Source organism: Nothobranchius furzeri, chromosome 8 (genome assembly GCF_043380555.1).
Source record: "Nothobranchius furzeri strain GRZ-AD chromosome 8, NfurGRZ-RIMD1, whole genome shotgun sequence".
Lineage (NCBI taxonomy): Eukaryota > Metazoa > Chordata > Actinopteri > Cyprinodontiformes > Nothobranchiidae > Nothobranchius > Nothobranchius furzeri.
In genome coordinates this window covers 10,852,653-10,864,895 of record NC_091748.1, presented here as the reverse complement: position 1 = coordinate 10,864,895, position 12,243 = coordinate 10,852,653, and positions in this window count along the sequence as shown.

Here is a 12,243-nt window from a genome sequence, read left to right as displayed (position 1 = left end):
TCCTCTTCACCTCCTCCAGCAGAAACCCCATTGTAATTAATCAGGGATGGTTCCTAGCAGCATTCAAGACAAGAACCGTCATAAAACTCAGCAAACTTCTTCTTAAGTTAGTTAAACTAGCCCCAGTAAGGTGAGAAGCGACACTATCCTTTAGCCTTCATCTCAGGTATCGACGTGAGTCCATGAGAGTCCAATCTTCATCTTTTTCCATCCTCTCCCTTGGTCACCGTGCAACACCAGGAAGACTCGCACTCCGGCCGGACCAGACGTCCCCCGAGCCGATCACCTAGGGATTAATGGTTATGCACAAAAATGTCCTAACTCTTACTGACCCTAGCCTCTGATACCTTCAACATCAGACACACACAGTTACAAATAGCAAGCACAATTAAAGGTACAGTGACATCATGACATGGACACACATGGACACACAAACACATACACATGCACATACACACACAGAGAGAGATAGAGAGAGAGCAAGAATGTGTGTGTGGAAGAAAAAAATAAGTGGGATCCACTTTGCCACCAGCATCTCCACCTGTGTCACAGAGAAAAATTGCAAAGAAATTAAAACATAAAGCAAACAACAATAATTCAATGAGTATAAATGATTCAACTAAAATATACAACCATGCATGGTTATTTATTTATTTATTTTTTTTTTATTATTAAACAGTTCCAGTAACACTGACGATGCCTTGTGCAATGGATTCTTAAGATGGTCTTCATCAATTGGAGATTATAACCGAATTGTTTCAGGATCCTGAATTTGAATTTGAATTGGTTAATTTACTCAGAATAGTCCAATGGCTTTGTTGATGTTTCTCAAGGCTCGGCCACGCCCATATAAATAAATAAACAAACAAACAAAACAAACACATTCAAGCACACAGTCCATACACGTCTCTGTGCCCTCACACACCAAGCAAATGTCAGACTTAAGCGAAAGTGTGAAATTCCTGATTTAAGTAGGCATGCATGTTAGTAAATACATTGAGAGTTTCCTTCCACTCCTTAAACATCTAGATTATTTCCAGAAAATGCTCAGACTGCAAGAGCGGGACACGCACAACTAAACTACTTATTCTCTCAAGTCTGTGTCTCCGCTTGGTTTAAATGAACCGAACACTAAATCAGTGGAAAGAAAAGAATAAGACCTGAAGCGTGTGATCAAATTAATCCAACAAAACTTCTCATAATTACTGTTCTGAACTCATGTTGCGGTGTGATCTCTCCAATTAAAAATTAGGACAACCACTTTACTATCAATTCAACAAATAGTTTCAGGTTTTCCAATGTCCCTTACTATTCACCCCAATTATGAACCTTCTTTCTTATTTCCTTTCCTTTTTCCTTTAAGAACCTCACTAGCACAAGAAATCCTAAGAATTAATTCACTACTTAAGGTTAATTCATAAATAACGAAACTGCAGTTACAGGTTTGTTTGTATATGTGGGCAATACAATACTATTGTTTTGTTACTGACTATTGCTTTGTTTTAGGTGACCTTTAAATTTAGAGGTATTATTGTATTGTGCACCAAGGGAGTGGCACTCCAATTTCGTTGTATCCTGTACAATGACAATAAAGGCTATTATCATTATTATTATTACATGGCATTGGTCATCAGCAGTTTTCCTTATTCCCTCACTGAGAAGTGTATTTCTGTGCTACTTCTCCATCTATAACACAAGTTAGTATCATCCTTAAAGCATCTGAAATTAAGCTGCATTGCTAAATCAATAACGTGATTTGTGCTAAGAAATACTCCCCTATCCTCTTTTTACCGACTCCTTTTTCCAGTGGGCGTGATTTCATGACAGATTTAGATCAATTTAATGTTTTATTGCTATTACATTTCACTTAATTAATTTTCCTTTTTCTCTTTTCTTTCATTTATTTATTTTATTTATTTATTTATCATGCCATCCTGTGATGATAAACTTAAAGACTTTTTCCTTTAGCCAATTGTCTTCCCATTCTCATCCCTCCTACAGCAGTTATACTCTACTGCTGGCGCTGTCAGGCTGCACGTACGCAGCAGCTGGGCTGATAAGCAGAATGTCAGTTCGCACGTACACAGAACACTGCTTTTAGCTCCTACACTCCAATTCCCATGCAGCATGAATATAGCTTCGTTTACCTTCAGTGACACCTAATTTAAGTCAAACCAAAATTTCAGTTTAGCCAATTTTCGGCTGTAGCCAAATCCAAATGTTCTCGCAACGCCATTCCCGCAAAAGGCCAATTAAAAATGTTATGTTAAAGATTTCACAAGATGAGAAAATGTGAACATAATCGTTATCGAATGAGAGGTACAATTATTCAATATTTTGTAACATTATTTTCTACGTTAGAACTTACAGCTGATAGAAAAATATAGGATCAGGTTTGGCTAGGTCTGTTGGGAAACTCAAAGGAGCTAAACCAACACTGTTGTCTCGGATGAGATGTACCATGAATCATTTAGTCAGCTAAATGCCTAATTATTAATTTAATTGTTGTTTTTATTCAATTTATTGATGATGTACTCTCAAACGTACTTCAAAACTGGTGGTTAAGGAGAAAAAACTGTTGGAGCCTAAAGCGTTCTCCTAGACTTATAAATAGACACTGTTTCCTTAACCATTGAAAATAAGCGATGATGCTGATGAATCGCTTTATTTTTATTTTTTTGAAAAGAAAACGAGGCTTTACTGCATGTCCGCTGTAGCTGAGTATCCTACGATTTGCAGAAATAAGAAAAGTCATTCGGTCAACTAAGAAACCTGATGAATACCGAGAAGTTGTTGTGCACTAAGTTATCTACTTTACCACTATTTCATTTAAATTTTGTTAATCGTATAAGCTATGATAAAAAGCTAGGATGGGCTATAAAACAAACATAAAGAAACTTGACACTTGCGGTTTTCCAAATCTCAAATCATACTTACAATAAAGATTATATTGACATCCAATGGTAAGTTGGACCAGGTTACTAATCCTATTTTTAATGATAACTTCCTCAGTTAACTATGTTCTGCAGTAGTTTAGTAAATTTTTCCCAATTCTGACCTTTCACCAAGTCAACTGATTGTTGCCAAAAAGCTTTTTCAATTACCTAACTGCAGAAAGAACTCTCTCACTGGGTGGGACCAGAGGAGACAGTCTCTTAGAGCCTCTTCTTTGTAGACCCAGGATGACCACAGTCATTGATTAAAGTTCACATGTTAGTACACAAGCTCCTCCCCTTTGTCCTTTGTTTCATCTGCAGCAGGGCAAACAAGCGTCTGCCTCATTGTGTCCATTTTACGGCGCCTCCCCCATCTCGACGCAGACACACAGCTTGTGGTGGGGACTTCCTGCTCCATTTGTGTAGAGCCAGATCCAGGAAACTTTCATTTGCAGCCGGTTTCCGTCTCTATGACAGGCCAACCCAGTAAAGTTCATGCCGCCACAGTTCACAGCAAACGTCTTCCTTAAATATGTTGATTGGGTTGAAATGACAGAACTTTCTCTTTTACAAATCAACGATGGCTTCTAATAAATAGTCGACTTTACTGACTCAAAGGTAAATCTAGACTACTTCCTGGGCACAATTGTTCCTTAATCATCAAATCAGTTCTACACAGGTTTTAATCATTAGGTGCAATCTAACCCAAAATGCAAGATCCCTCTTTTCATTTTTATTTTTATCCATCTTATTTTGGGAGAATAAATACCAGTTTTTAATTCAAAACAGCCTGGCACAAGTTTTAGCCAGGTAGAAATAATACAATTAGTTTATCTGTTTTTCATCATTCAGCGTCTCAAAATCCAGCCACTAATGTTAATGGTTCTTAAAGACAATTATCGGGTTTTGTTTTACAGCAAGATTTACAGCAATAGTTTTACAAAACCTATACTAAATATTTATAAATGGGTGTAACTGAACGTTCTAGAGCAAATACTTTATTTCCTGACTGACTGTTAATTTTAAGATTGGATCATATGATTCTAAGAGGTATGAGAGCTGCAGAGTGCAGCACCCTGTGCTATTTATAGACTACAGGATTCTTGTGTGTAAATGTGGGTGGAGTCAGGCCCTCAGGCAGAACTTTCAGTCTCATTCTTCCCCTGACCGTTCAGGAGAACAGGTCTCACCGAGGCCAACCATGGACTAAGAACTAAGACTGGACTAAGAAGGTACGCCCAAAACACCAAAAATATCTTTTCTAAAGTCACAAATTGCTTAAAACTGCATGTTACAGAAAGCAAGCAAGCCTTGTTTCCACCATGTGTGTGTGTGTTTACAGGCAGGAGAAAAAAGAGGAAGACAGAGAGAGAGGCTCCAGTTACAACACGGCCCCAAAGCTGATAAAATACTTCCTTTGTATAAACACGACCATGCAACTTTTATATTTTAAACGATTTCCTTGTCACCGCACTAACCAGAAGTTCTTTTTCTATTCTTTTTTCAGTCGGGCAAAGCTGGACTACGCCCTGTTTTTCCAGCAGCTCTCTCTATTAAACACTGCGTCACTCAACAGAGGATCCAGCCAGAAGCAGCATTCACTTCTCATGCAAGAAACACTCACATCCAGTCACACAATGGCACAGACGACATTTTTCCTCTTTGTCACAGTCTTCTAAACAAAAATAAGTCAGCCCGTCACTTATTTATTCTCTTTATATACATAAACGTCTGTTTTACCTTATCTTTTCTTAATCCCTTTGCTTCAGTTGGACTATTGTTATTATGTTTCTCCTAATTTAAATTTAACTGCTAAAATAAAGCTGTCATTTACAACTTTCCTTGTGTTCATTGTTTTCTCCCTTTTACTCTCCAGGCCACTACATATATATGTTACTTTAAACCCTTTTATTTATTAACTTATGGTACTCTATTCAGACTAATCGGAACAGGGTTGCAGAATTTGAATTTTGCGTAACTTCAAACATTAATTTTAGCACTGCAGTGAACTTTACATATGCGAGTTGCAACTTTTAGAGCTCTTATTTATCTTATTTATTTTCCTGGTACCGCATCAGGCCCTCACACATCATCCAGCGCTGACCACCCACACACGGAGCTCCCAAACTTCGGCTCTGCTTTTTGCACTCTCCAAGTGCTCAAACTGAGAGCCATACGCAGCCTCTCGCTGCAAACTCAAGACGTCTTCTCACAGGCCTCACTACTGCTTTGCAAACACTCTTAAATTTGTTACTCCTCGAGGACGAACCGAACTCAGCAAAGACTTCAACTTCTTATACAGGCCTCTTTTTCTCTTTTTACTTTGCCACAAACTCTTATTAAATTTAACAAACCCCAGGGGAAAGACCGAATTACAGGCAAAACTCATTTCTCACAACTTCAGCGCTTTTTTTTTTCCAGGATCCCCGTCTCTGCTCTTACTGAGTCAGGAGACTGGATTTCTCAAAACCTTATCAGCTTTTCAGATTCTATTCCAATCTGCTGTCCCACCTTTCAATTTGACACTTAAAATTTGTCCGTCATCAAAATGACACAGCTGACTTCACACGGTGTGAATATTTTACCACTGTCAGACATGAATCCTCTCTCCAACTAATATTTATAGTATTTTCAGAACAGGAGAACACCCCTGCCCAGTGACAGAGGCCACAAAAATGAACAAAAACATGCTCACCTGGGCCCTTAGTACGGACCTCAGCCACTGGACAGGAGCCAAGGGACGCCACGGAAAGTCCTCGCTGTTCACCCATCTGGTGTGCCAACATGTGGGCTTTTTCTGTTATTCTTAAAGAAAAGAGTCGGAGAGAGTTTTCCCAGTCGAAACAGCGTGGTCTTTTATTTGTCTCCTCACATCTCAGGACAGCCGAAAGACCCAGACAATCACGAGTCCTTCCTTCTTATAGCTCACAGCCTTTTTAACATTCAGCAGTAAACAGGCGAGAACCAGACCATATTTGGTAGCACATCTCTTCTGTGGAAACTGTGGGTAGAGACTTCTGTCTGGGACACAGCAACACTTTTGGAATCACATCAAGTATTTCGCAAGTCAGATAAGCTTTAAGCAATTTTACTGGAAGCAAGCAGAGACCAAAACAGGAAATTCCTTTGGAGTTGATGTTGGAACAGCACACGAACTCTAGCCAGAAAACACTTTCAACCTAAGAACTCAGCTTTAACTCAATACATTTTGTAGATGACCTCTTGACCTTTTTGGCGCCAACAGTACTAGCAGAAATCAACGATCGCACACGGGTCATTGAGTGTGTACAGGGTTCATCTGCGTGTGTGGCATTGGGCAATCTAGCGGCAACCGAGTGGCCTGAAGGCAGAACCGGCCAACCCGTCGCCCTCACCATCGTTGCGTTTCGAGATGAACTATTGCTGAAGATGATCGTCCTCATCAACCACGACGCTACCAGAGTTACCACGACATGCGCCTTAAAAGCGTTGTCGTTTGGGTCAGCGCCACCAGAATTGAATCGGCAAGTCAGCGGATATTACACAACTCGTAACGAAGACCCTCTCCGCGACCTCGCGGCCAGTGTGCGCAGTGTACAGCAAATGACAAACGATGTTGCGAGCTATATATCGGAAAAACTTTGCACTGACGCGACTGTCGCCACTGCAGGTTGTGTGAGTCTCGCGCAAAGTGCCATATCAAACGTGCGCAAGCTAGTGACAAGCAACTTCACCAGATCCGTAGATTCTGCATGCGCTCGGATACGAACGAAGGTATCGAGAGATAACACCGACACGAGTTGCGCGACGGCGCTGGCTGCAGTCGCTACAACACTGGATTTATTAATCAACGTAATTGTGATCGTAATGGCGTATCGAGTGTGCACCAGAAACTACAACCAGTACTACAGAAAACCGGCATGAGGGTCGCTGTCTAACGTTATGTTGGTGTCTCGCATCGACCGTCGACGGCCGTTTGCCAGCGGCTGAAAATGGCACAGTTGACGAAATGGAAACGCCGACCGTCGATAGTGCACTCTCGCAAGTTCCAACCGCACCATCTCAGGAGACAGGCCACAGAGTCATATTAGCGGAGGGTAGATAGAAAATGCGCAAACCGCCGCAACCGCCCATATACATACCATACGAGTTCAACATAGAGTGGAGTAAGAAGTTACTACCGATTGTATTTCCAACGTGCAAGCAGCTGGTGTGTGACGCTTTACTTGAGTATCACAGAGGTTGCGATGTCCTGTGTTCCACGAGCGCATGGAAACAAGTGAACGAACTTCTACCGACCGTACTGTTGGGGTATGAGCGAGCTGTAAAATCAATACACGCTAGACACGCGGACTTTGCCACGTTACTGGACACACATATCGCCACAACAAAACCGGGTCAAGTGTTCGGGACGTCACCACGCTCGACTATACACGTCTTGGCCTACCACGAGTACATGAGCCCACAAGATCCTAAGCGAGGTCGAAGCCGTTGTGTCTACCCAACGCAAATTCAGCACAGCCGTGCGCGCTAAGACAAGTCCCTCTAGACTGCTGGAAACTTTGGAAACGTGGAAGGCTGGCGTGTACGCGCTTTCTACACATCTCAACGGTATGATCGTGATACTCTCGGCCGGACAACAACTAATGGTCATGTGTTCGGAAGGTCTGATCAGGTCTGACATGACCGGTTGTCAATCGACGTCGAGCGTGCACTCACACACGGATATCCTGGCGTACAGTAAAGTGACAGCGACCTCTACGCTCACGTTGATCGCCAATGTTTCGAAGGGCAATCGAGTGTGTTGGCTGACGAAAGCTATGGTGACCGACGGTCGCGTCGACTACAATGTGCCTCATTGCGACTGGAGAGGCGTATGTGATCCTTTGCAAATCGACAACACCACCACGGTCGAGTGCGAAGTCACGGTCGGCGGCGTGTTGTCCTTACTGTGCCCCATACAATGTGACGGTCCGTGTCACGGACCGGTGTGTTACGACCCGACTAACGAAACGTACCAGGTGATAACATTGCATCTGCCCATTACAGCGGAGCGAGCGTTTCGCCACACTCCCAAACCAAGGTTAATAGTTGTAGCGCACGCCCTTTCGGACCTCGGTGCACGCGAAACACTGGCGTACAATCACAACATCACGCTCGAGACAGCTAAAGCGTCACGCAAAACAAAGGACGTGTTCAAATCCATAGAGAATATACGGTCTTTAGCGTATGCATATATAAAGAAGGTCGATGACATTTACAGACCCGGCGGCGTGGGCACCACAGTAGAACAACAAGGTGCTCTCAAGCGCACACAGATACTGGCCGCATTATCACTCGCGATGTCTATCCTGACATGCACGTTTCTGATTTCTATGTATATTAAATTATGACAAGAGCTACGGTGGTTACGATTACACTCTGACCACGTGCCTTAGTTTCTGCTAGTGACCTATTAATACATTTGACCACTTGCTCTCACTGCCATTAAAGCGGCTGTACCCACACGTACAACACCCAAGAAAAAAAATGATCTCGCTGTCTGTACTGGGTGTACTCTCAGTAGTCGCAGTTGCTCAGGCCATGGTGGTACGCTCACATAACGCCTCTGAGATACGTCCCATCACACCACCTCCTAGACTACTCGCGAAGGAGCATTCAACACCCCCTTTGTACGAAGACAACCATTATAACGAGCACAGCACAACGCTTGCCGCACGCAAAGACAACATGCAGGAGACAACGCTACCACCTGTCGTGAGAACAACGGATTCGAGTGACAACGATTGCGACTATGACGAGCACATTACAACACCCTCTGTGCACGAAGACCAGGTGCAGGAGACAACGCTACCACCTGTCGTGAGAAACAAGAGTTTGGTTAACAATGATCATCGTCGTGTCCCATTGTAAACGGGCGCGCCATTGCACACATCGTACATGTGTGTTAACCCACCTGTATGCGACAGACTTTGTGTGTTGCATGACATCGAGATGTATTGACGTCTGTGTCAATACAGGACTCTCTATAAGCCGGGAGCTGGACGCTAACGACCCGTGCATGCGCCACACAAAAGGTAACTCGACTAACTACAAAATGCATATTGTGATTTAGAAAGTTGGCTCGACTGTTTGAATCAGCTGCAGCTGCGGTTTACTCACGAAGTGAATCGCACGCTTGTTAGAAGTACATTCGGAGCACTTAAAAAATACATCGCTCTCATCGAGTTCCGTCTCAGCGTTCACCGGCTGATGGGCAAGAGCGTGACATGGGATCGCCAGGAACTTACTTAAGGACTATCATCTCATTTGGCATTTACTCACGGACCCAAGAAACCAGTTCCGAAAAATGGTCGAGAATTATAACTTGTCTAATAGTAACTGGAAGATATGTTGCGTCATAAGCCTCTGATGGTTCACAAGGTGCACGGTCCACTCGAAATCCTATTGCTGTATTTATAGTACATACACTAAGTCTTCTCTGTTGATGTCAGACTAGAGTTTTATTAGAGTTTTACTTTGCAACAATGGGATTCGAGCAATTGATGTGTATATTTTTAATAGTGCACAATGCTACTATTCCTAGGCTGAATGTATGACATGGCTCTTATGTATCATTATGTATCGTTTCCATTAAGTACTAATTTAAATAAAGTCCCTCTGTCCTCAGTGCTAGGTTGTGGGTTTAATACACATTATTATGATCAACCTGTTGAATAGTATAATAACAATATTCCTGTAAAAGTCATTTAGTAATGAACAACCTCAGTTCTGTGAAAGAACATCATGTCTCTGATGTGTACACTGCAGGCCTGCCCGGTGTTTGCACGCAAGGGCCTGTGTGTGTGTGTGTGAGTGTGTGTGTGTGTGTGTGTGTGTGTGTGTGTGTGTGTGTGTGTGTGTGTGTGTGTGAAACAAATAAAGATAAATATAGCTAGTGCGGCCACGAGCGGTCCCAGGGTAGAGGCTGCGCAAAAACGCCTCTAAAACAAGCGCGTGCCCACGCCCGATCCGTGGAAGCACGTAGAACTAGCAAACGTACTGTGGGCTTTTTCTGTTATTCTTAATGAAAAGAGTCGGAGAGAGTTTTCCCAGTCGAAACAGCGTGGTCTTTTATTTGTCTCCTCACATCTCAGGACAGCCGAAAGACCCAGACAATCACGAGTCCTTCCTTCTTATAGCTCACAGCCTGTGTGTGTGTGTGTGTGTGTGTGTGTGTGTGTGTGTGTGTGTGTGTGTGTGTGTGTGTGTGTGTGTGTGTGTGTGTGTGTGTGTGTGTGTGTGTGTGTGTGTGAAACAAATAAAGATAAATATAGCTAGTGCGGCCACGAGCGGTCGTGCAGGGTAGAGGCTGCGCGAAAACGCCTCTAAAACAAGCGCGTGCCCGCGCCCAATCCGGCGTCTACTTGTTCGACGAACTCAGCAGGTTCTCCAACAATAGGGTTGGCGTGATCGTGTCCTTACCACATGTCAACACTGGGTCTGACAGAGGGCCTCCAGGAGAGAGGCCCAAGCAAGACGTGCCCCGAGGAGCGTCTTGCCACATGTCACCTCTGGGTCTGACTGAGCGCCTCCAGGAGAGAGGCCCAAGCAAGACGCGCCCCGAGGAGCGTCTTGTCACATGTCAACACTGGGTCTGACTGAGCGCCTCCAGGAGAGAAGCCCCAGCAAGACGTGCCCCGAGGAGCGTCTTGCCACATGTCAGCACTCGGTCTGACTGAGCGCCTCCAGGAGAGAGGCCCAAGCAAGATGCGCCCCGAGGAGCGTCTTGCCACATGTCAACAATGGGTCAGACTGAGGGCCTCCAGGAGAGAAGCCCAAGCAAGATGCGCCCCGAAGAGCGTCTTGCCACATGTCAGCACTCAGTCTGACTGAGCGCCTCCAGGAGAGAGGCCCAAGCAAGACGCGCCCCGAGGAGCGTCTTGTCACATGTCAACACTGGGTCTGACTGAGCGCCTCCAGGAGAGAAGCCCCAGCAAGACGCGTCCCGAGGAGCGTCTTGCCACATGTCAACGAAGGGTCTGACTGAGGTTCTCCAGGAGAGAAGCCCAAGCAAGACGCGCTCCGAGGAGCGTCTTGCCACATGTCAGCACTAGGACTGACTGAGCGCCTCCAGGAGAGAGGCCCAAGCAAGACGCGCCCCGAGGAGCGTCTTGCCACATGTCAACACTGGGTCTGACTGAGCGCCTCCAGGAGAGAGGCCCAAGCAAGACGCGCCCCGAGGAGCGTCTTACCACATGTCAACACTGGGTCTGACAGAGGGCCTCCAGGAGAGAGGCCCAAGCAAGACGCGCCCCGAGGAGCGTCTTGCCACATGTCACCTCTGGGTCTGACTGAGAGCCTCCAGGAGAGAGGCCCAAGCAAGACGCGCCCCGAGGAGCATCTTGTCACATGTCAACACTGGGTCTGACTGAGCGCCTCCAGGAGAGAAGCCCCAGCAAGACGTGCCCCGAGGAGCGTCTTGCCACATGTCAGCACTCAGTCTGACTGAGCGCCTCCAGGAGAGAGGCCCAAGCAAGATGCGCCCCGAGGAGTGTCTTGCCACATGTCAACAATGGGTCTGACTGAGGGCCTCCAGGAGAGAATACCTAGCAAGAGGCGCCCCGAGGAGCGTCTTGCCACATGTCAGAACTCGGTCTGACTGAGCGCCTCCAGGAGAGAGGGCCAAGCAAGACACGCCCCGAGGAGCGTCTTGCCACATGTCAACGAAGGGTCTTACTGAGGGCCTCCAGGAGAGAAGCCCAAACAAGACGCGCCCCGAGGAGCGTCTTGCCACATGTCAGCACTAGGTCTGACTGAGCGCCTCCAGGAGAGAGGCCCAAGCAAGAAACGCCTGAGGAGCCTCTTGACACATGTCAACACTGGGTCTGACTGATCGCCTCCCCAGGAGAGAGGCCCAAGCAACACGTGCCCCGAGGAGCGTCTTGCCACATGTCACCTCTGGGTCTGACTGAGCGCCTCCAGGAGAGAGGCCCAAGCAAGACGCGCCCCGAGGAGCGTCTTGTCACATGTCAACACTGGGTCTGACTTAGCGCCTCCAGGAGAGAAGCCCCAGCAAGACGTGCCCCGAGGAGCGTCTTGCCACATGTCAGCACTTGGTCTGACTGAGCGCCTCCAGGAGAGAGGCCCAAGCAAGATGCGCCCCGAGGAGCGTCTTGCCACATGTCAACAATGGGTCTGACTGAGGGCCTCCAGGAGAGAATCCCAAGCAAGAGGCGCCCCGAGGAGCGTCTTGCCACATGTCAGCACTCGGTCTGACTGAGCGCCTCCAGGAGAGAGGGCCAAGCAAGACGCGCCCCGAGGAGCGTCTTGCCACATGTCAATGAAG